Genomic DNA, 23,858 nt, shown 5'->3' with positions numbered 1-23,858 from the left:
CAGCTTAATGTTCTAGGGTGCAATGGGAAGGATAGAAAGGGGGACGAGAGGAGGCAGAATGGCGTTTTGAATTAGGGATATCTTAATGGTTGTGCTCAGGGAGGATATTGGGAGTATTTCCAGTGAAGTTACTTGGATAGAATTGGGAAATAAGAAAGGGATGATCACCTTGTTGTGGTTGTCTGCTTGGGTTTCGTCTGGTTGCTCTGGTTTCCTCCCACAGTCCAAAGATGTGTAGGATGGGTGGGTTATCCAGGCTGAATTGCCCATAGTGTTCAGGGATGTGCTGGCCAGGTGGATTGCTCATTGGAATTGCAACGTTATAGGGGTAGGGTAGAAGGCTCTGATGTTCAGTGTGGATGTGATGGGCTGAATGGCCCGCTTCCACGCTGTCTGGATTCTCTGATAATTCTACTAGCTTTAAAATAGTTACAGAAAATAATAGACCAGATCTAATAGGTAGCCTTCTAAATTGGACAATTTCGATGGCACAAGGTAAGAACTTGCAAAATTTGTTTGCGGGAGGTTATTTCCAGGGAAAGGGATGGCTGGACAAAAGAGTAACCAGGCAGAGATTAGCAACCCTCAAAAATCAGTAAGGCTATCTATGGAATCGCAGGCAGTGGGAGAGATTCTGTAAGTATTTCACATCAGTTTTTACTGAAAAATGATATGGAAGCTAGAGAGTTTGGAGAAATAAATAGTGATAATTTGGCAATTGTTCATATTACAGTGGAGGAGCTACTGGATGTCTTAAAAAGCAGAAAGAAGGATAAATCCCAGGAATCTGAGCAGGTGTATCCCAGAACTTTGTGGGAAGCCAGGGAAGTGATTGCTGGGCCCCTCGCTGAGATATTTGTATCATCGATTACCACAGACAAGGTGCTGGAAGATGGGTGCCATTAGTTGAGAAAGTTAAAAATCACACACCAGGTTATAGTCAAACAGGTTTATTTGGAAGTGTGCTTCCAATTACACCGTTTGGACTATAACCTGGTGTTGTGTGATTTCTAACTTTGTACACCCCAGTCCAACACTGGCATCTCCAAATCATTATTTGAGAAAGGTAGTAAGGAAAAGCCAGGGAACTATAGACCGGTGAGCCTGAAGTCAGTGGCAGGCAAGTTGTTGGAAGGGATTCTCAGGGACAGGATTTACATGTCATTGGAAAGGCAAGAAAAGATTAGGGATAGTCAGCATGGCTTTGTGCATGGATGTCATTAACTTGGACTTGAGAAAGACACAAGGTTCCACAGAACAGGCTGGTTAGCAAGTTCAACACCATAGAATACAGGCGGAACTAGCTATTTGGATACAAAATTGTTTGGAAGATCAAAGAGTCATAGATGTACAACACAGAAGCAGAGACCCTTCGGTCCAACCAGTACATGCTGACTAGATATCCCAACGCAATGTAGTCCCACCTGCCTGCACCCGGCCTATATCCTTCCTATTCATATACCCAATAAGATGCCTTATAAATGTTGCATTCGTCCAACCTCCACCACTTCCTCTGGCAGCTCATTCCATACACGTACCACCCTCTGTGAAAACGTTGCCCCACAAGTCTCTTTAAAGTCTTTCCCCTCTCACCCTAAACCTATGCCCTCTAGTGCTGGGATCCACCACCCCAGGGAAGAGACTTTGTCTATTTATCCTATCCATGCCCCTCATGATTTTATATACCTCTATAAGCTCACCTCTCAGCTTCCGACGCTCCAGGGAAAATAGCCCCAGTCTATTCAAAATCTATTCAACCCCCAGCTGAGCTCAAATCCTCCAATCCTGGTAACTTTCTTGTAAATCTTTTCTGAACCCTTTCAAGATTCACAACATCCTTCCGATAGGAAGGAGATCAGATTTGTACGCAATATTCCAATAGTGGCCTCACCAATGCCCTGTACAGCCACAACATGACCTCCCAACTCCTATACTTAATGTTCTAACCATATGCCGCCTTCACTATCCTATCTACCTGTGGCTACACTTTCAAGGAGCTATGAACCCGCACTCCAAGATCTCTTTGTTCAGTAACACTCCTCAGGACCTTACCATTAAGTGTATAAGTCCTGCTAAGATTTGATTTCCCCAAATGCCACTCCTCAGCTCATTCACTCATCTGATCAAGATCCCGTTGTACTCTGAGGTAATTGTTTTCACAGTCCACTACACCTCCAACTTTGGTGTCATCTCACTAACTATGCCTGCTATGTTCACATCCAAGTCATTCATATAAATGACGAAAAGTAGTGGATCCAGCACCGACCCTTGTGGCACTCCACTGGTCACAGGCCTCCAGTCTGAAAAACAACCCTCCACCACCACCCTCTGTCTTCTGCCTTTGAGCCAGTTTTGGATCCCAATTGGCTAGTTCTCCCTGTATTCCATGAGCTCTAACCTTGCTGAGCAGTCTGTGTCTTGGTGGAGGGTGCTTTTAGGACTGGAAGCCTGTGGTGAGCAAAATGCTGTCAGGCTGGGTGCTGGGTCCACTGCTTTTTGTCATTTATATCAATGATTTCCATGTGAATATAGGAGCTATGGTTAGTAGGTTTACAGTAGACACCAAAATTTGAGGTGCAGTGGACAGTAAAGTTACCTCAGAGTACAATGAGACTCCGATCAAATGGGCTGAGGAGTGGCAGATGAAGTTTAATTTTGATAAATGTGAGGTTCTGCATTTTGGAAAAGCAAATCAGGGCCGGACTTCTACACTTAATGGGAAGGTCCTGGGCAGTGTTGCTGAACAAAGACACCTTGGAGTGCAGGTTCATAGTTCCTTGAAAGTGGAATCATAGATAGGCAGGGTAGTGAAGAAGGTGTTTAGTATTCTTGCCTTTATCAGTCAGTACATTGAGTACAGGAGTTGTGACGTCATTTTGCGGCTGTACAGGACATTGATTCAGTCACTTCTGGAATTCTGCTTTCAGTCCTGGTCTCCCCACTATCGGAATGATATTGTGAAACTTGAAAGGATTCAGAAAAGATGTGCAAAGATGTTTCCAGGGTTGAGGGATTGAGCTAAAGGGAGAGGCTGAATAGGCTGAAGCTGTTTTCACTGGAGAATCGGATGCTGAGGGGTGACCATAGAGGTTGATAAAATCGTGAGGGGCATGGATAAGGCAAACAGCTAGGGTCTTATTCATGTTTAGGTGAGTCCAAAACTAGAAAGCACAGGCGTGAGGGAAAAGATTGAAAAGGGATATTAGGGGCAAAGTTTCAAGCTGAACGTGATACGTGTATGGAATAAGCTGCCAGAGAAAGTGTGGACGCTGGTATAGTTACAACATTTAAAACGCATCTCATTGGATATGTGATTGGGAAAGGTTTAGAAGGCTATGTGCCAAGTGCTGGCATATGGGACGAGATTAATTTAGGATATCTGGTCGGCATGGACAATTTGGACTGAAGGGTTTGTTTCTGTGTTGTACATCTCTACGACACTAATAAATTAAAATTAAGATAGGTTTCTCTTTTATGGAGAGTTAGCAGAAGGTCAGACAATTCTCCTTGGAGCTGAGAAGGATAAGCAGTGATTTCGACCAGTAGTTGATTTGTTTCCAGGATATTTCATTTATAGAGAGACAGAGTGAGAAATTTTTAACGTCACAATTTTTAGTAACTACTTTCAGGTAACTGGCAAATTATGCAGGTTAAAAATGTGAAGATTATTTTACTCACTAAGTTCTGAGCATCTGGAACAGTTTGAAAGACAGCTGAATGCAGATTCAGTAGCTATTGTCAAAACAAATTTGAAATTTAACTTTTTAAGGAAGGATTTGGAAGGCTATGTCCAAATGGGAGGTGAGTTGGAACTGACTGGTACCATCTCCAGAGGGAGAGAGTACAGCCCCAATGGGCTGAATAGCTCCCAGCCCCTGTGCTCTGTGATACTGCCTCATTCACTGTGAATGATGAAGCTCATCACAGGGCAGAGCTGTAGAGATGTACAGCATGAAAATACACCCTTTGGTTAAACTGGTCCATGCTGACCAGATATCCCAACCTAATCTAAGTCCCATTTGCCAACACTTGGCACATATCACTCTGCACCCTTCCTATTCATATACCCATCCAGATGCCAAATGGTATAATTGTACCAACATCCTCCACTTCCCGACAGAAGATTCCATACACGCACCAACCTCGGTGGGAAAAAAAATTGCCCCTCTGATCCATTTTAAATTCTTCCCCTCATGTTAAACCTATGCTCTCTCATTCTGGACTCACCCACCCCAGGGAAACGACCTTGTCTATTTATCCTACCCATGCCCCTCATGATTTTATAAACCTTTATGAGGTCACCCCTCAGCCTCTGATACACCTGGGAGGATCCCACCACTCAGGTCACAATGGGGCCTGGCTGATTGACACAGCTTCAGACCAATCGGAGAGTTGGCATGATCCTCCAGCCAATGGGAGTGAATGAGGGGTGGGTCCAGCAGGCCAACACATGACCATCAGCTTTGCAGGCGCAGTGTCACTGTGAGGGAGGACTCTGAGTGTGAAGGGAGTGGGAGAGAATGCAGAGACTGGGAGAGAGACGGAGTTAGTGTGAACTGGGAGGGTTGATAAACACTGTTTCAGTCTGCTAGAGCTGAATTAGATACTCCGGGTAAATTGAAAGAACTGTGGATGCTGTAAATCACACACAACAACTGAAAGTACTGGAAAAGCTCAGCAGATCTGGCAGCATCTGTGAAGTGAAATCGGTTCGCATTTTGGATTCGGTGACATCCTCAGGAACTGATGCAACTGAGAAAAAAATGTTGGTTTTTATGCAGAAGGTAGGGGTTAAGGAGTAAATGATAGGGGGGATAGAGTCCAAAGAGAGAGATAGGAGCAGTTGGACAAAGGAGTGGATAACGATCTGAGGGGGAGGGTGAATAGCTGTTTATGGGGACTGTTAGTGGCTAACCATAGGTAGTGTGTAATGCCAGGCTATGTAATAAAAAGGCCTGGTGTGTGGGGTAAGGGGCAAAGACACTAGGACGTGGGAGAGTTCAGGACCTAAAATTATTGAATTTGATGTTGAAGCCAGAGGATTGTAGGGTCCCTGACTGGGAGATGAGGTGTTGTTCTTCCAGCTTGTGTTAAAGTGTGGCGCTGGAAAAGCACAGCAGGTCAGGCAGCATCCAAGGAGCAGGAGAATTGACATATTGGGCATGTAAGCACTTCATCAGAAATGTGGGAGTTGGGGGAAGAGGGCTGAGAGATAAATAGGGAGGGGTGTTTGGGGTTGGGGGGAAGGGAGCTACGAAGAGACTAGGTAGGTGTAGATGGGGCGTAGTGGTGAGAGGGTGTAATGGATAATTGGGAAGGAAGATGGACAGGTGGGACAGTTCAGGAGGCCAGTGCCGAGTTGGAGGGTTGAATCTGTGATGAGGTGGGGGAGAGGAGATGAGGAAACCTTGATGCCGTGTGGTTGAAAGGTTCCAAGGTGGAAGATGAGGTGTTCTTCCTCCAGGCGTGGGGTGGCTTGGATTTGGGGGTGGAGGACACCCAGGACTTGCATGTCCTTGGCAGCGTGGCGGCGGAGGTGATGTAGCTGAAGTGGTCGGCCACAAGGTGGTGGGGTTGGTTGGTGCATGTGCCCCAGAAATATTCCCTGAAATATTCCACAATTTGGCGTCCTGACTCCCCAGTGTAGAGGAGTCCACATTGAGAGCAAAGGACACAATAGTTGAGGTGTTTGGGTGGGCAGGGAAATTTCTGCTGGATGTGGGAGGATCCTTTGGTGCCTTGGATGGAGGTGTGGGCACAGGTTTTACACTACTTGCAGTGGCAAGCAAAGGTGCTGGGAGTGGAGGATGGGTTGGTGGGGAGGGTGGACCTAACGAGGAAGTCACAGAGGGAATGGTCTCTGTGGAATGCTGAAAGGGGAGGGGAGGGAAACATATTTCTGGTGGGGTCTGATTGTAGGTGGTGGAAATGGCAGAGGATGATGTGTTGTATCTGGGTGGAAGGTGAGGAGTGGGGGGATCCCATCCTTGTTGGGGTTGGAAGGGTGGGGTTCAAAGGCAGTGATGTGAGAAGCGGAGGAGATACACTGGAAGGCATTGTTGACCACATGGGAGGGGAAATTGCAGTCCTTGAAATAGGAAGCCATTTGGTATGTTCTGGAGTGTTCTGCCAGCTTGTATCAAGCTTCACTGGAACACCGCAGTAAGCATGAGACAGAGATGTTGGACAGGGAACAGTCTTGTGTGTTAAAGTGACAGGCAACTTGAAGCTCCGGGACCTTTTTGCAGCCACAATGTAACTCATCAGTCACCATTTCCACCACCGCTACTGAGATGCTACCAGGTTCCTGTCTCCTCCACTAACAGCTTTCCACCCTTCCACCAGATCGTTATTCACTCCTTTGTCTTTCCAAATGTTCCTGTCTCTCTTTGCACACTCTATCCCCACCTATTATTTACCCTTTAACCCCTATCTCCTGTAGTCCAAAGATGTGCAGGTTCAGTGAATTGGCCCAGCTAAATTTCCCGTAGTGTTCAGGGATGTGCATTAGTCCGGGGAAATGGAGAGTAATAGGGAGGGGAATGGGTCTGAGTGAGATGAACTTCGGAAGGTGGGTGTGTAATTGTTGGGCCGAAGAGCCCGTTTCCACGCTATAGGGATTCTACTTTTCCCAGCTGTTTTCGGTTCTGATGAAAGGTCACAGAACCCGTGATGACCCTTGGTGTTTGCAGGAGGCGGAAAGGGGAGAGTGGCAGCAGAAACCGGATGAGATGTATCAGTGTAGACTGGGAGGGTTTAGTCATACTCTGTGCAGGTCGTTAATCTGAATTAGAAAATCCTGGTCCCACATTTGCAGCAAAGGGGAAGATGACTTGGGCCTCATGCAGTGAGAGGTCCTGGGTTATGGCCGCCATCTTTATTTGGGGCAAGGTACAGCAAGGCACATGCACATGTCCTCTTTTGGGGGGGGGGGAGCGGGGTGATTTCAAGAGGAGTGTTTACACATCAAACACATACCAAGAGAAGTGTTCGCCTTCACTATTCATCTTGCACTGATTGTGAGCTTTGTTTTGCGAATTCATTTTCTAGGATATTAATTGAGAATAATTGAGACTGGGATCTCAAAAACAAGTTTCTACAGTCAGCGGAGTCATCAGGATCTGAATATCATTGGCATTTAACTATGGAACGAGAAAGGTTTGTTCAGTCTGGGAAAATACCACCAATAGTTTTGTCAAGCAAAAAGCAGAAAGATGTTCAAGTTCATGGTCAGATCACCCTTTGGGTATGTGTTCAATTCTTGGCCCTGCAGCTGTGGAAGGAGGTATTGGCCTGAGAGAGAGCACAGATTTATCCAAATGGCAGATTTAGTCCCAGTCACCCACTTCATGATGTTAACTGTAAACTCCCTACTTCCAATTCCCTGCAAGCTTCTCATAGAATTTCCTTGTGGACTCAAATTCCAGCACCATTTCAGGTGGAACATTCCAGATTCTGACAACTGTCTGTTCATCCAGAAACTGCTGAAGTCCATGTTGACTCTGGGGTTACAAAGGGCTGAACTGAAAGATGAGATGCTGTTCCTGAGCTCCCATTGAGATGCGTTAGAACAGTACAGGAGGCTGAGGGCAGTGTAGGTATGAGCAGACATTGAAAATGACAGGGCTGTACTGAGAGTGCTGCTTGGCTCAATGAGAGTGTTTTGGAGTTGGGTGTAAACAGAGTGAGGTGAGACTGGGAGAAGGTGAAGCTGAAACTCAAGTTTAGTTCAGGCCATTCAGTAATTCACGTGGTCCCAATGGGAACAGCCAATTTCTCAGTGATACCTGCGGAGTATTTCAGTTTTTAAAGTATGACATATCTGCTGAAGTAAAGGTTTTTTTTATTATAATGTACATGTTTGAAGTGAAGGAAGGTTGCTCACTCGTTTAAATTTTCTTAATGGGAGTAACGAGATGAATGTAGAGAGATGTTGTGATAGGAGACCTCAGACCCGTGGTGTGGTCCTCTTGTACAATGTGGGAAATAAGGGACGCTTCCAGTGTGCCTGGCGGCTATGTGTGCTGCAAGTGTGTCCATCTGCAGTTACTGGGAAACTGCTTTTCAGACCTGGAGCTGTGAGTGGACTCACTGTGGAGCGTCTGAGAATGTTATGGACAGCATGTTTAGTGAGTTAGTCACACTGCAGGTGAGGGCTACACAGGCAGAAAGGGAATGGATGACCATCAGATCAAGGAAAAGGCTCAGGAAGGGGGTGCAGGAGTCCCCAGTGGTCATCCCCTTCTCATACAGATACTGTATCCCGCTTGGGATTCTGTAAGGGCGGGAATGGGTGGGGTAGCTTCTTGGGAAATCAGCACCAGCTAGGGTCATGCCACCACAGAGAGCTCCGCTGCAAAGAGCGGGAGGAAAGAGAGGAAACACGGCTATAGTGACAGGGGATTCAATGCTCAGGGTTAGGGCGGGCACTGCTGTGACCACAGGCATGAATCCAGGATGGTATGTTACCTCCATAAAGCTACGATCCGCAATATCATGGAGCGGCTGCAGGACTTTCTGGAGCTGGAAGTTAAACAGCCCGTGGTGGTGGAACACACAGATACCAACAACATCGCTAAACAGAGGGATGAGGGCCGGAAAGCGAGACATAGGGAGAGCAGAGATGCATTAAAATGTAGCTCCTGAAATGTAATAAGGTCAGACTTACTCCCAGTGCCATGTGCTACTGAGAGCAGGAATAAGAGGGTAGATCAGCTGGATGTGTGGCTGGGGAAATGGTGTACCAGAGAAAGGTTTAGATTCTTCAGGCACTGGGACTGTTTCTGGGTGGGACCTATACCAGCCTGACCGGTTACTCCTGGGCAGAGCTGAGACAAATCTGATGGGGGCTTTTGCAGTTCCATTGGTGAGGTTTTAACTAGTCTGGCAGGGGGTTGGGAAATCAAGTGTCGGCTTAGATGGGTCAGATTCGGGTCAGGGAATGGGAGGTAGAATATTAGTGATGTAGTCAGCAGCTCAGAAAGCCAAAGAAAAGGAGGATTAAACGAGGATTGAGTCCCTCTTCAGCCATCAGTCCTGCCATCTCAGAAATGTGAGTCAACAAAATATGGAGCTGTATACATGTCTATGACTCTATGTGCTTCAGCAAAATGGTGGAAATCTACAATAAGAACATAAATTGCTGGACATCCTCAGCAAGTCTGTCAGCATCTGAAATGGTGACAGATGCAGGAAACATTGCAGCCTTGAAGAAGTGTTTAGATGATCACACCAAGATGTTACACGGAGTGCCAGAACGTGGGACTAGAATAAATAGGCGCTTGATGACCAGCATGGATACGATGGGGATGGAAAGTTGATGTTTCGGGTCAGGACTATTCATCCGGACTGACAAACTGTCCTGACCAAAACATCAACTTTCCTGCCCCTCTGATGCTGCTTGACCTGCTGCACTTCCCCAGATCCACATTGTATAAACTCTGACTTCCAGCATCTGCAGCCCTTAACTATCTACACATCCCAGGACTCAGGCTGGTGACCCTCCTTTACTCTCTCTCAGTAACCAGGAGAGCCTTCCTTGGGAAAGGGGAACAAAGGTACACACAGTACTCCAGGTGTGGTCTCACCAAGGCCCTTCCAGAAAGGGATCCCTGCTCCGGTACTCGAATCCTCTCACTAGGAAGGTTACACATCATTTACATTCTCCACTGCTTCCCACTCCTGCCTGCTTCTGAAAAGAGGGAATCTCAGAGAAACACGCAATAAAATGGGGTCAGAGTCTCTGGTCTAAAACTGTTGAACACAATGCCCCCATCTTCTCCATACCGGTCATCAAGCACACATGCCTGGTGTGATCATCGAAACACTTCTTCAAGGCTGCAATGTTTCCTACATCTGTCACCATTTCAGATGCTGCCAGACCTGCTGAGGATCTCCAGCACTTTGTTTTCTCTGTTGTAGAGTACTGAAAGGGGGAATTTGTAGTTGAGAAATACACATTGAACTTCATGTTCAGTTTTGATAGTCACTGGATCTGTGCCGATCTGGATATCATTGGCCTTTTCATCTGGAAGGAAAGGTGTGCATTCTGTCCAGAGACGAATATTTCAAATGTCAGTGTGGCTGGAAAAAGTACTGAGACAGCAAAGTCCGTGTTAGTGTGATGACTGTAGAGAGAGATTTCATTTGGTTTTTGAAAGTCTAAAAAATCATGGCACATTTCCCAGGAGCAGTTAAACCCCAGATTGGTTAATTGTCCTCATACAAAACCATGAAACCAGAAAGACAAAAGGATTCCTGCATCATGGAAAAAGCTATGAAAATGGGATTGTTGTAACGGAGTGAATTATCGATCATGGATTGCAATCCATTGGTGTTGTCACGTCGGTTCCAATGCCGTGGGGAAAACGCGTGAAATGTGATGGATGCAGTGTAGGTTTCAGTTATTAAACTGGAAAGGTGCAGAAGAAATTTACAAGAATAATGCCAGGTCTCGGGTCTGAGTTATAGGGAGAGGTTGGATAAGCGAGGACTTTTTTGTTTAGAGCAGAGGAAACCGAGGGGGAATATATTAAAGAAGTGTATGAGATCATGAGAGGCCTGGGTAAGGTGAATGCACTCAGTCTTTTTCCCAGGGAACTAAGGACTGGAGGGTATCAGTTTAAGGTTAGAGGAGAAAGAATAAAAGGGAACCTGAGGGGCAACTGTTCTACACAGAGGGTGGTATGTATATGGAATGAGCTGCCAGTGGAAGTGGTTGAGGCGGGTCTGATAACAACATGTAAAAGACATTTGGACAAATACATGGATAGGAAAGTTTCAGAAGCAGATGAGCCAAGTGCAGGGAAATGGGGTTCGCGTGGATGGACATTCTGATCGGCATGGGCCAGTTTGGGCCAAAGGGCCTGTCTCTGCTGTAGGATTCTATGACTAGGTGCATTTGCTATTTCTCCCCCTGACTCTGTTGGTATCTTGGGATGTATTCTATCAGGGCAAAGAGACTTGTCTACCTTTAGCTCCATTAGCTTGCCCAGCTCTAACTCTTTCATGATAACGGTTATTTATAGGTCCTCACCTTCCTCAGTCTCCTTATCAATTACCGGCATGTTCTTCGTATCCTCCACTGTGAAGACTGACTACTGTGTACTCATATTCCTGAACCCTGCTGGGTAGGAATAACTGGGCACAGAACTCTGAGAGGTCTTCTTTAGAGTCTTTATTGATGAGACATGGTAGTTACGTGCAAAATGCCTTCAGACAACATCAGGTAACTCCCCGCCTGTCCGGTGTACGCCTCCCATTTTTCTACCTTTGTGGTTTGTGACTTTGAATAGAGACTATCTCTCAGGATTATCTCCATGGCAACAGCAGTTAAAAAGTCTTGTTCAGTTCAGCACTTTGTGGTTAAACCATACACCCCTCCCCCACACCCCTGTGGCTCAGTCAGGTATCTGACAGGCAGTTCAGTTTCAGTGGGGCTGTCTGTCAGGATTCTGATGTGGAGGAGCCAGGGTTGGGGTGGGATGGACAAAGTTAAAAACCACACAACACCAGGTTATAGTCCAACAGGTTTATTTGGAAATACAAGTTTTTGGAGTGTGCTGTGATTTTTAACTTGATCAGGATTATCTCTATGGTAACAGTTAAGTGCTTCAACAATTACAGAGGCCATATGTTCCCCACACAATAGGTTCCCCTCCAGCAGTGTAAACTGCTATTCTGGCCCTGGAGATAGCTACTCATTACATTTTATCCGTAATCCCATCAAGCTTTCTGTTAATCTTTGAAGTTTCTCTAATCTCCTGGTTTCTCCTTGGTCTTTACCAATTTGTATGCCTTCAATTTCAATTTGACAGACTCCATTATTTCCTTAGACACCCATGGCAGATTACTCCTTTTCCGACAGTCCTTCCTTTTCACTGATACATGTTTTTACTGAGCACTTTGAAAAATTGCTTTGATATTCCTCCACTGTCCGTCAACTGTCCCACCCTAAAGTCTTTGCTTCCAGTCTACATTAGCCAACTCCTGCTTCATCATATTGTAGTCTCCTTTGTTTAAGCACAGGATCTGGATTGGATTTAATCTTCCCGCTTTCCATTTTGTGTTCTAAATTCAACCAGACTTCTCAGGTCTTTTATCAGGTTACGTGGGGAGGCGGTGTTTTGGGTTTCATTGTCAGAGACCTTGGCTTTGTAGTAAAGTATAGGATAGATATTCCCAACAGAGTATTCTGGACGCTGTGAATGTCCTACACAGTCGAACACCATAAATCACTGTGTCCCCTCAGTTTAAAATTGCAAAATCATTATCTCCTACTCGCTTCCTCACTATCTAAGTTTGGAACGCTAATCCACCTGAGTATCCTGCATTTTGTGAAGGTGGTGATTTTTGGATTCAGCTTTCCAGTTATTACCGTAAGAAGATAAGCACTGGGCACAGGAGAGGCAATGCAGCCCTTCGAACCAGCTCCACCATTTAATACAATGATGATTGAGCTCACCTCGCTCTCAGCTGGATTTTCCCGCCTGCGCGCTCTCACCCTTCAACTCATTGCAAATGAAACATCTGTATCTTTTCATTAAGTTTGCTCATTGCCCTGGCATCCACTGCATTTTGAATAGGGAATTCCACAGATTCAGAACACATGGAGACAGGTACATTCTTCTTCATGAGAATAGAATAGAGTCCCTATAGTGCAGAAACAGGGTGTTCATCCATCGAGTCCACACCAACCCTATAGTCAGCATCCCATTTAGACCCATCCATTCCCTGTAACCCTGCATTTCCTGTTGTTAATTGTCTAACTGGCACATGCGTGGACCCTGTGGGCAATTTAGCATGGCCAATCCAGCAAACCTGCACATCTTTGGACTGTGGAAAGACACCGGAGCACCCAGAGGAAACCCACGCAGCCAGAGGGAGAATGTGTAAACTCCACACAGTCGCCGAAGGCTGGAATCAAATCCGGCTCTCTGACGCTGTGAGGCAGCAGTGCTAGCCACTGAGCCACCTCTCTTAAAATTTGCTGCCCCTTATTAACCTCCCCACCCCACAATTGGCTGAATGTATATTCCTTACGTCAGAACTCGGGTTGTCTAAGCAGATGTCTCAGTAAAACCCAGTGACAGCCCACATGTCCTGTGTGTCTGAATGGGGATCCAACACCCTCCAGCCCACAATTTTCATTCACTTTCCAGAGGCTTCATGGGGACAACAACTCCCACAATCCCTGAGGCAGGGACCACACGTGTGGGGAAACCCGGCATTGTACATGTATGGAATGTGGGCGTGTTTTGGAGCATTTGTTTTGGGTAACTAGCAGAAAGCATTTCACACCGACTGGCTGTAGAAGGGACGCATCTACTTATAGTATTGATCGGTTGGGGGGAGGGGGTCAATGTGCCATCACACCCACGTGGAACCAAGTTCATCCCCAACTCGTTGTAATGCTGGGAATCGACCTATGGGAAACGAGGAAGGATCTGACACCTTCTCCCAGACTGAAGGTTCCTCTTCTGTCCAGGATCTGCCACCTCCCTTTCTGTTTCCTTTTGTTTCATTCTGCTGTTACATTACTGACTTGCAGCAACTGAAGGGAAAGGAAGTGAACCCAGAAAGGGTGCAGAGTCTAACCAGGGACGGGAAGTGGTGGCATGGATCTGTTTATCAGTAACTCCATGAGAATGGGGAAGGTGTACATTAGGGGGTAGCAGAGGCAGAACAGTGGGAGAAAGTAAGTGGGCTGGAGGGTTACAGCTTTGGGGGAAGAAAGGGGAAAAATATTCAGGAGAAATTAGAATTGTCTGTTCTGAATTTCTAACCTGTACATATTCCTTTATACAGGGTGCTAGATGGTGAAGATTTGCAGACTGAAATCTCAAAATCATGTGCAGATCGTGATTACGTTAACCAGCATTTGATGAACCAAAGACTGAGACTCACTCGGCCAAAATCGTGCAACACTCTCCCTCCCAGCATTGTCGGTCTATCTGCACCAAATGGACTGTGAATGGTTCAAGACAGCAGCTCACTACCATCTTCTCAAGGGTAACTAGAGATGGGGTATAAATGCTGGCTGAGCCAGTGATGCCCATATCCTGGAAATGGGTTCTCTCTCTAGTTGCTGAAGCGCGGTTGATGTTACTGCAGGATGATGAGGGATGCTGAGTGCATCCTCCAGGAGGCAGCACCATCACATTACCCCTGCCTACACCCACACAGTAACACAGCAACGTCACTGAAACAAAAGGTGGTGAAGCCAAAGGAGGACTTCGATGAATTTACCTCAAAGAACTATATCTAAGGGGATTGGGACACAGCAGGAACAGGTGATGGATGGTCAGCTGGTTCCCATTGGTTGGTGGAGCAGGATTGAAAAGCCGAATAGCTGCTTCTTGCTATCTCCCAGGTATGTATATAGCCATGGAGCCCGAGTAGGAAGAAGTAGGCAGGGCAGGGATTCTCCTGGAGATTGCACCTCCACATCAGTTTTCAGTGAGAGAGGGTTTGATGGATTTTATTTAATATTTGTCTTTTACATTTAAAAAAAATAAATTTGCAAACCTTGTGTTCAAGTTTATCCCAGAATAAAAGTAAAAGAATCGAAACGATCTGAATATAAGTTTTTAAAATTTCAAACGCCCTGTAAAACAAAATCCTGTCTATTCCCGGACACCATCACTTCCCAGTTGCTCAAACTCCAAGGAAATATTCCCTCCCTGTCAGAACCTTTGGTTTGATTTAACTGCTTTTCAGTTCTCGTTCTGTGAGCTGTGAAGTGTTCTTTTTCCCCCCCATTTCTCCTACCCAGGAATGTTATCTCTCACAGCTGTGCAACCTTCCCACCATCAACATCAAATTACTCCATTTTGCTTTTTGTTACCAGCAGGAAGCCACCCGTGTAACCAATTGAATATTTCCAAACAAGACCCCTTACAGGCAAAGCAAACCATTACAAGTGACAAAGTGAGAAGGGACTAAATCAAGGCAGAGTTGTAGGGAGGGGGCAGCGACAGAGATAAAGCACATATCCCCTGCGGTGCCCACCTCTATCTAAAGGCATTGAGAGCATTGATACACACCACATGCTCCTTCTCCAGGGACACCCTGCTGTGTAACGTTTATCCTCAATCATAGAACAGAATCCCAACAGTGTGGAAGGAGAGCATTGGCCCATCAAATCCCACCGACCATCTGAAGAACATCCCACGCACTGCACTCCATCCCTGTAACACTGCATTTCGCATGTCTGATCCACCTAGTCTGCACATTCCTGGACACCATGGGCAATGTAGCACGACTGATCCACATAACCTGCACATCTTTTGACTGTGGGAGGAAACCAGAGGACCCACACTATCGTGGGGAGAATGTGGAAACTCCACACAGGCCGTTGACCAAGGCTGGCCTCTGACCTTGTACCTGGTGCTTTGAAGCAGAGGTGCTTCAATCCCAATATAAATCAAAACAGATGATCCCTGCTCATTGTCACATTGCTGTTTGTGTAGCCTTGTGCTCAGAGAGACATCCTGAGCTTCAGAAAGTGGCAATATAAATTCAGTCAACTCCAGCCCAGTTAATGTGGTTAACACCACAACAACATCAATATTCCAACAGTGTCATCGTGTACAAGGTCCACTCCTGACTCTGATTAACAGTAACTGCAGAATCAGAGTCCTGCAGTGATGTGTGAACTCTACCCCACACGGAGCAGGGGGATGACCACTTCCCTGTGTGCACTCGCTGGTCTCTGTCATGTTGAAGATGCAGCAAATCCCTTGTCACACTGAGAGGTAAACAATTCCTACCCAGTGTGAACCCTCTGGTGTATCAGCAGGAGGGATGAATCACTGAAACCCTTTTCACACACTGAGCATCTGAATGGCCTTTCCCCAGAGTGGTCTCACTGGGGTCTCAGCAGATCAGAAGACTGGGCGAATCCTTTCCCACACATGGAGCAGGTGAATGGCCTCTCCCCGGTGGGAACGCACTGATGTCTCTGCAGGAGAGAGATTTGAATGAATCCTTTCTAACACATGGAGCAGGTGAATGGCCTCTCCCCGGTGGGAACGCACTGATGTCTCTGCAGGAGAGAGATTTGAATGAATCCTTTCTAACACATGGAGCAGGTGAAGAGTCTAAATCCTCTGTGACCTCTCTGGTGCCTCAGCAGATTGCAAGAGTGAGAAAATCCCTTCCCATACATGGGGCAGGTGACCAGCCTCTTCCCAGTGTGACTGTGTCAGTGAGTGTCCCGCTGGGAGGGGTAAGTGAATTCCTTCCCACAATCCCCACATTTACACAACCTTGCCCTGGTCCTATCACATTGGTGTCTTCCCAAATCACATGACCAGTTAAATCCTCAACCACATGCACAACACGAATGGTTTCTCTGGGCTGGGAATGCTGCTTTCCCCTTCCGTATTATGTATAATGTTCAGGACCTGCAGAATTGGGAGTGTTAAATGTGATGTTAAAGCTGAGTTTCCCATCTGTGAACTCTCTCTGTAAAACAAATTTATCTCCTTCATTACTACAGCTCCCAACACCAGCTCTCCCTTTAGTTCTCCTGAAATTCTAAATTTGGACTAATGCAATAATGTGGCTTTCTCTCACTTGTTTCTGAAAGTAAATTAGGATGATTTTGAATAACTGGACTTTACTAGCCAAACTCGTTCCTACTCTATCATATACGACCTTTAACCCATGGGAAATGTGTTACCAGCTTCGATGACCGTTATAATGTTCTGACCACTTCTATGGAGTCTGTATAAGTTGATTCTAACAATTATCAATAGATCGTATCTAAACAGGATGCCCACACAACAGTGGGCGCTCTGACACTCAATGCCTGTAAGTTGTTATTTTTCTTAAAGCCCCACATGTGTCTGGCAATCTGGCAATACAATTGAAGATAGTTTATACAGTAACCTTACAGTCTTAGTTGCCAATTCCAATCCATGAAGCAGTCAGTAACATTCCCCAGTGAATTGAATTCTATTAGCAGCTTTGTCCTGTCAGGAGAGATTGAGGATCATGAAGCTGTCTTCTCTGGAGGACTGAAATATGAAACACTTGAAATGAACAAAATTCTTCAAGAGCTCAATAGGATAGATATAGGACGATGTGCACCCTGGCTGATATGTCTTGAATGAAATAAGCACTAACTGCGGTGTCTTTACCCAGCATCCCCTTTAGCTGCATAAATGTTCAAGATTTATTTGCTGCTCTAATTCCACTCTCTTATTGAATCCCATTTGTAACTGCTGTAATGTTGTTGCCGTGCAAATTGGTAACATTTGATTCAATCTATCCTAAAACCTCTCTGTATCTGTGTCTCGCTTTTGTTCACCAAGACCCTCATTCAATCTGACCTCTTTACAAACCCTGCCCTGATATTTTCTTAGAGGGCTCAGAATTAAATGTCCACAGAATTGTTACTGCACAAAAGGAGGCTGATTGGCTCATCAGCTCTCCAAAGGATCACCTCACCGAATGCTATTCTTCTACCTTTACCCCATAAACCTTCCCATTGGTCCTCTTCCAATAACTGTTCTGTTCAATTCTATTCTCTTCATTATACCTGGCTCCCATTGTACTCTTTGGCAGTGCATTCCTGACCATAAACTGTCTCTGCATGAAAACACTTTGTATCATGTTACATGTGCTTCTTTTGTCAATCCCTTGACATCGGTGCCTCCTCATTATTGATTCTTTCATGAAAGAGAGCAGTTTCTCCTGGTCCACTCTCAATAGATCCCTTTTGGAGGTGTCTTTACCCAGTATCCCTCGGGATGGTGAATATCATCTCTCCTGGTTACAGGAGACCAGTGCGAGACCATTCAGTAGCTTTCACTGTGGGGCTGGGTTCAGGACACCATCCAGCCTCACTGTACTCCAGCGAATACACACTGGGGAGAGACCATTCACCTGCTCTGAGTGTGGGAAGCAGTTCACTCAGATATCCAGCTTGATGAAACACCGGCGAGTTCACAAGTAACCACAGCGATTGGATTTATTTTGTTTGTTCATGGGATCATGGCAACACTTGCTGGGGCAGCATTTGTCAATCATTCTGACTGCCAAGAAGATGGTCCAGGGTCAACCCCATTATTCAGGGTCTGGATTCACATGTAGGCTGGTCAAGGTCAGAATTAACACAGTTTCCGAGACTCAGTGACATGAAGAGGGAAAACACTCAGACACTGACCAACCCATCTGATTGTCAACTCAGACAGAAAGACAGAAAGAAAGATGCACATTTAGATAGCACCTTTGATGACCTGGGGCAATAACGCATGCTTCTATCCCAATGATTTCAACCACAAATCTCTGAAAACACAGGCACAAAGCTTCCTACTTGTACCAGGTTGTCTCTCAGCCTCCTCTTGCGAAAAGAGTTTTAAGCTGTTAAGACTTTCCTGGTGATTATAACCTCTATGTTCCTATAAGATTTGTGACTGAACCTTTATTTTCCTGTTCCTTGTGAGTGATGCCAGCAGCAGAAACAGCTCCTGACCTGTGCGGGTTTCGATTGGAGTATTTGTATTTAAAAATGCATTTTCACCCTCATGTACAGTGTGAAATTGCTATAAAACAGAAGGAAAGGATTGAGTGAGAACCCACAGAAACACAAAGGCAGTATGTGTACCTGAACTGAATGAACCGGGCATGAGGAAAACATGACGACAATCACAGCTAGTTAGAGTCACAGAATCCCGTAGGTGCAGAAAGAGGCTATTCAGTCCATCAAGCCTGCAATGAACTGCTCTCCCACCCTCCCTCCATAACCTCTCATTTACCATGGCTAACCCAACCCGTTAAACCTGCACACTACAGGCCATGTTAGCACAGCCAATAGAGCAAACCTGCACATCTGTGGGAGGGTCACAGATTACATCCAAATGCTCGGAATTGTGGATGATGTCTCACGAATATTTGACTCTGATACAAATGCTCTGTTTTTAAAAATAAAATCTGGGAGAAACTGCAACCAGAAAGATTTCCAATTATCTCTGGAGGAAGAGAATTCAAAACTCGTGCCATTGACCCAAGGGGACACAGTGAAGTCACAGAGGTCTGGGAACCATCAGAAATGTAACAGGTTGTGAGCAAGGAGGAGGTGAGACAAGGACAAACAGACAGTCTGTCACACAGGGGAAGGCAGGAGAGATTAAACAGCAGAAATGGTAGTCCCTCAAGGCCACAGGGAATAGTGTTCAGGCTGGGATTGAAACTAGGAAACAAGGTGTGCAGCTGTCAAAGAAATACATTGAAAAACAGATAATAAGAACATAGAGGGCAGAGATCACAGTCTGAAATTGTTGCTGTCAATGGTGAGTATAGAATGCTGTAAAGCCTGGATAGTTCTATTACAACCAACACATACAGGATGGGCCAAGTGGCTGCGATCTGTGCTGTAACTTTCTGATAAATTTATTCCGACATTTGGATATCAAGTCTGATGATGCTAATAAATTCTCAAATTCGACTTGAGTTGAATATGCTGGAGAAATGTCAAATAAATCACATTGATCCCATTCTGCAGACTTTAGTCTGCAGCCCTGCATGTTCCAGCATCTCAGTTACATCCATAACCTTTTGTCCTAATGTGATGCTGGTTACTGCCTCTGCCACCCCATCAGTGACTCACCATCTCCGAGTGAAATGAATTCTCCCCTCCCCTTCTTTCTGAGAATTAGTTTCAATCTAAAACCTCCAGTTTCTGACCTCTCTGCTAATGAATAGCTCCTCCCTATCCACTCGATCTGTATTCTTCAGCATTTTATCACTTCAATTAAATCTCAGCTCATCCTCCTCGGAAATCATCCCCAGCCTACCCAACCTTTCCTCAGAGCAGAAATTTTCCAATCGGAGAAACATTCTGATCAATCTCCTCTGTACCCTCTCTGGTGTGATCACATCAACCCTGGAATGTGGGGATCAGAAGTGTGTGCAGTACTTTAGCTGTGGTCAAACGAGTGTTCCTGACCTTTCCCACGTCACCTCCGTGTTCTTGTGGTTGTCGCTCAGACAAGAAGTGTCCTGGTTTTCCCACATGGAACTGGATGTGCACTCCATGAGCCTGGGATTCCCTACCATGTGTTTATTTGTTAACTAATCCTAAATTAACTTCAGATTAAAACAAGATTATCAGCTACCCACCAATCAACTTCTTCCATTATACTCAAGTCACCTTACTTTTTAAAAATATCTTTAAAATTATTACTATCTAAACACAACAGGCTTTAATTTGCTGATCAAGTATTCAGATGTCTCCACTGTTACAATCACTTGAAGATTATCTTTACCTTCAGCTACATTTGGTGAATTGAACACTGATTGTAAATATATGAATATCAAAAGGACTTGAGTTTTATGATAATTAATCCAGTCTGACATTCTTGTTGGTTAATATCTTGAAGAGAACTGTCCTCAGAACTCCAGCTGTGCTCTGACTTCATTGACAACAGTCCATGGCTGGACTGCAGAGCTTCGATCTGTTCTGTTGTTTCCCGGATTGCTTCACTCTGTCTATCACTTGCTGCTTCTGCTGTTAGGAACACAAGTAGTCCTCTTTGGTAACTTCATCAGGTTAACACCTCATTTTTGGATATTCATGCTGCTTTTACTGTAAGTTTTGTTGGAGTACAATTTTACTGCAGTTGGTGGAAGGAGAGAGCTAAACTCTTACACTGTCGGCCCCATACACAAGAAGCAACATGCAGTATCATGATCACTGAAAGGCCAAGACATGAAATACAAGCAACTCTGTACAATGATGCAGGATCACAACTGCAGCAAGGGGAGTTTAAGATCCAACCCGACATAGGAGTATGGAAAGAAGCAGCTGATCAGATTGTCTCATTCAGAGTCACAAAGAGACTCTGTGAGATTATTGTGCTGTTGGGGATGAGGATGGAAGAGGTTGGGGAGATGGAGAGTCCTTCAAAAGAAACTAATCTGCCTGAGAGTTATGGGATTGACTTGATTGCCATGCATTTAACAGAAAGCTAATTGAAACTGTTTTTATCCCCAATAGATAACAAGGCATCAGAAACAAACCCCATGATACATGGTTCTGAGATGGATGTCAATAGCCCATCAACATCCAACTCCTGCAATGAATAAAGGAAAATAAAAGTCTCTACCCAGTGTGAATCTGCATGTTCAATGATGTTGTGAACATTTCCAAAACTAAGTTCTCTATATACAAAACTTTATGAACTGCCAAAACCATTGTTCATTACTTGGTGTGAACAAGAGAAAAAAAATCCTTCAACTTGTGGTTATGAGTAAATTGACTGGTGTCTTAGCAGGATGGATGCCTGAGTGAATCCCTTCCCACCCACCCTCCCCCCAACCACACACTCACAGAGCAGCAGAGCAGGTGAACAGCTTCTCCCCAGTCTGACTGGTTTGGCCAATTTCCAGGTGGGATGGGTAAAGAATTCCTTTCTGGCATTCCCCACATTTCCAGAGTCGGTCCCTAGTGTGGCTTCACTGGTGTTTTGCCATTTCAGACAAATGCTGGCACTGTTATACACACCGTCACACCCCCTCCCCTCCCCCACACCCGAACCCAGTATAAAACAGTAAACATTATCTCCTGCTGTGGAGGGACAGCCTGTATTAGTCTGTGTAGGAACCCTGAGCAGATTTACCTCAATGACAATTTAATCGGTGACCAGAGCAAGTTAAGCAAGTCCAAATAAAATGCATTATAGCACAGAGAGAGGCCCATCAAATCCAAGCTGGCTCTCTGTAGCAGAATCCCATATTCTCGCTCCCTATACTTCCCCCAAACTCTGCAAGTTTACTTCCCTCAGATCGGATATAATTGTTTTTATCAATTATTCATCTTCTCCTCTGCCTGCACTACCATAATAGGCAGTATGTTCTGCATATTTCCAGCCAATACAGACAGCAGAAACAATGGCTCATCTCCCACTGTCTCAAAGTGGGGGTGGCGTTTTTGCCAGTTTGATGGTGAGTTTGGTGTTGGAGCGGACGGGGGTGGAGGTTTTTGTTGGTTTGATGGTGAGATTGGGGAGGCGCAGTGGTAGTTTGGCGCACTGATCTTTACACCGCTGAGGCTAAACGCCAGCTCACGGACACCTTCTCCTACTGCCCCCTTGACCATGACCCCACCACCCCCCACCACCAAACCATCATCTCCCAGACCATCCATAACCTCATCACCTCAGGAGATCACCCATCCACCGTCTCCAACCTCATAGTCCCACAACCCCGCACCGCCCGTTTCTACCTCCTGCCCAAAATCCACAAACGTGACTGCCCCGGCTGACCCATTGTCTCAGCCTGCTCCTGCCCCACTGAACTCATTTCTGCCTACCTCGACACGGTCGTGTCCCCCTTAGTCCAAGAACTCCCCACCTACATTTGGGACACCACCCAAGCCCTCCACCTCCTCCATGATTTTCGCTTCTCCGGCCCCCAACGCCTTATCTTCACCATGGACATCCAGTTGTTATACACCTCCATCCCCCATCATGAAGGCCTTCAAGCGCTCCACTTCTTCCTTTCCCGCCGACCCAATCACTACCATTCCACTGATACCCTCCTTCGACTGACTGAACTGGGTCCTCACTCTTAACAACTTCTCCTTCCAAACCTCCCACTTCCTCCAAACCAAAGGAGTAGCCATGGGCACCCGCATGGGCCCCAGCTATACCTGCCTCTTCGTCAGATATATGGAACAGTCCATCTTCCGCAGCTACACTGGCACCACCCCCCACCTTTTCCTCTGCTACATCGATGACTGTATCGGCGCTACCTCGTGCTCCCACGAGGAGGTTGAACAGTTCATCCACTTTACTAACACCTTCCACCCCGACCTCAAATTCACCTGCACTGTCTCAGACTCCTCCCTCCCCTTCCTAGACCTCTCCATTTCTATCTTGGGTGACTGACTCAACACGGACATTTACTATAAACTGACCGACTCCCACAGCTACCTAGATTACACCCCCTCCCACCCTGTCCCCTGTAAAAACGCCATCACATATTTCCAATTCCTTCGTCTCCACTGCATCTGCTCCCAGGAGGACTAATTCGAATACCGAACAACTCAAATTGCCTCCTTCTTCAAAGACCACAATTTCCCCTCCGATGTGGTCGATGATGCTCTCCACTGCATCTCCTCCACTTCCCGCTCCTCTGCCCTTGAACCCCACCCCTCCAATCGTCACCAGGACAGAACCCCACTGGTCCTCACCTTCCATCCCACCAACCTCCAGATACATCGTATCATTCTTCGTAATTTCTGCCACTTCCAGACAGACCCCACCACCAGGGATATATTTCCCTCTCCACTCCTATCAGCATTCAGGAGAGACCACTCCCTCCGCGACTCCCTCGTCAGATCCACAACCCCCACCAACCCAACCTCCACTCCCGGCACCTTCCCCTGCAACCACAAGAAGTGCAAAACGTGCGCCCACACCTCCCCCCTCACCTCCCTCCAAGGCCCCAATGGATCCTTCTATATCCATCGCAAATTCACCTGCACCTCCACACACATCATTTACTGTATCCGCTGCACCCGATGTGGTCTCCTCTACATTGGGGAGACAGGCCGCCTACTTGCAGAACATTTCAGGGAATACCTCTGGGACACCCACACCAACCCACCCAACCGCCCCGTAGCGGAACACTTTAACTCCCCCTCCCACTCCACCAATTACATGCAGGTCCTTGCCCTCCTCCATCGTCACACCCTGACCACACGACGCCTGGAGGAAGAGCACCTCATCTTCCGCCTAGGCATCCTCCAACCACGAGGGATGAATGTAGATTTCTCCAGCTTCCTCATTTCCCCTCCCCCCACCTTATCTCAGTCCCAACCCTCGGATTCAGCACCGCCTTCTTGACCT

At 46.1% G+C, this 23,858-nt stretch overlaps 1 long non-coding RNA gene across 2 annotated transcripts in view; it reads left to right on the top strand.

Moving 5' to 3' along the window:
- The window catches only part of LOC148136719 (uncharacterized), a 53,124-nt gene extending 31,830 nt beyond the window's left edge, over window positions 1-21,294 (top strand). Inside the window, exons 5-7 of one of the 2 annotated variants that reach the window (XR_015754518.1) lie at window positions 7,051-7,158; window positions 13,807-14,371; window positions 21,005-21,294. This is a non-coding gene — a long non-coding RNA (uncharacterized LOC148136719). The remainder of the gene's footprint in view (window positions 1-7,050; window positions 7,159-13,806; window positions 14,372-21,004) is intronic. The other variant, XR_015754517.1, reaches the window with a different exon arrangement.
- The last annotated feature ends 2,564 nt before the right edge of the window (window positions 21,295-23,858 follow it).

Source organism: Chiloscyllium plagiosum, unplaced genomic scaffold (genome assembly GCF_037043375.1).
Source record: "Chiloscyllium plagiosum isolate Xiang-an unplaced genomic scaffold, Cpla_swu_hap1 HiC_scaffold_45, whole genome shotgun sequence".
Taxonomy (NCBI): domain Eukaryota; kingdom Metazoa; phylum Chordata; class Chondrichthyes; order Orectolobiformes; family Hemiscylliidae; genus Chiloscyllium; species Chiloscyllium plagiosum.
Note: the sequence above shows the minus strand (reverse complement) of the source record. Positions and strands in the feature narration are given on the sequence as shown.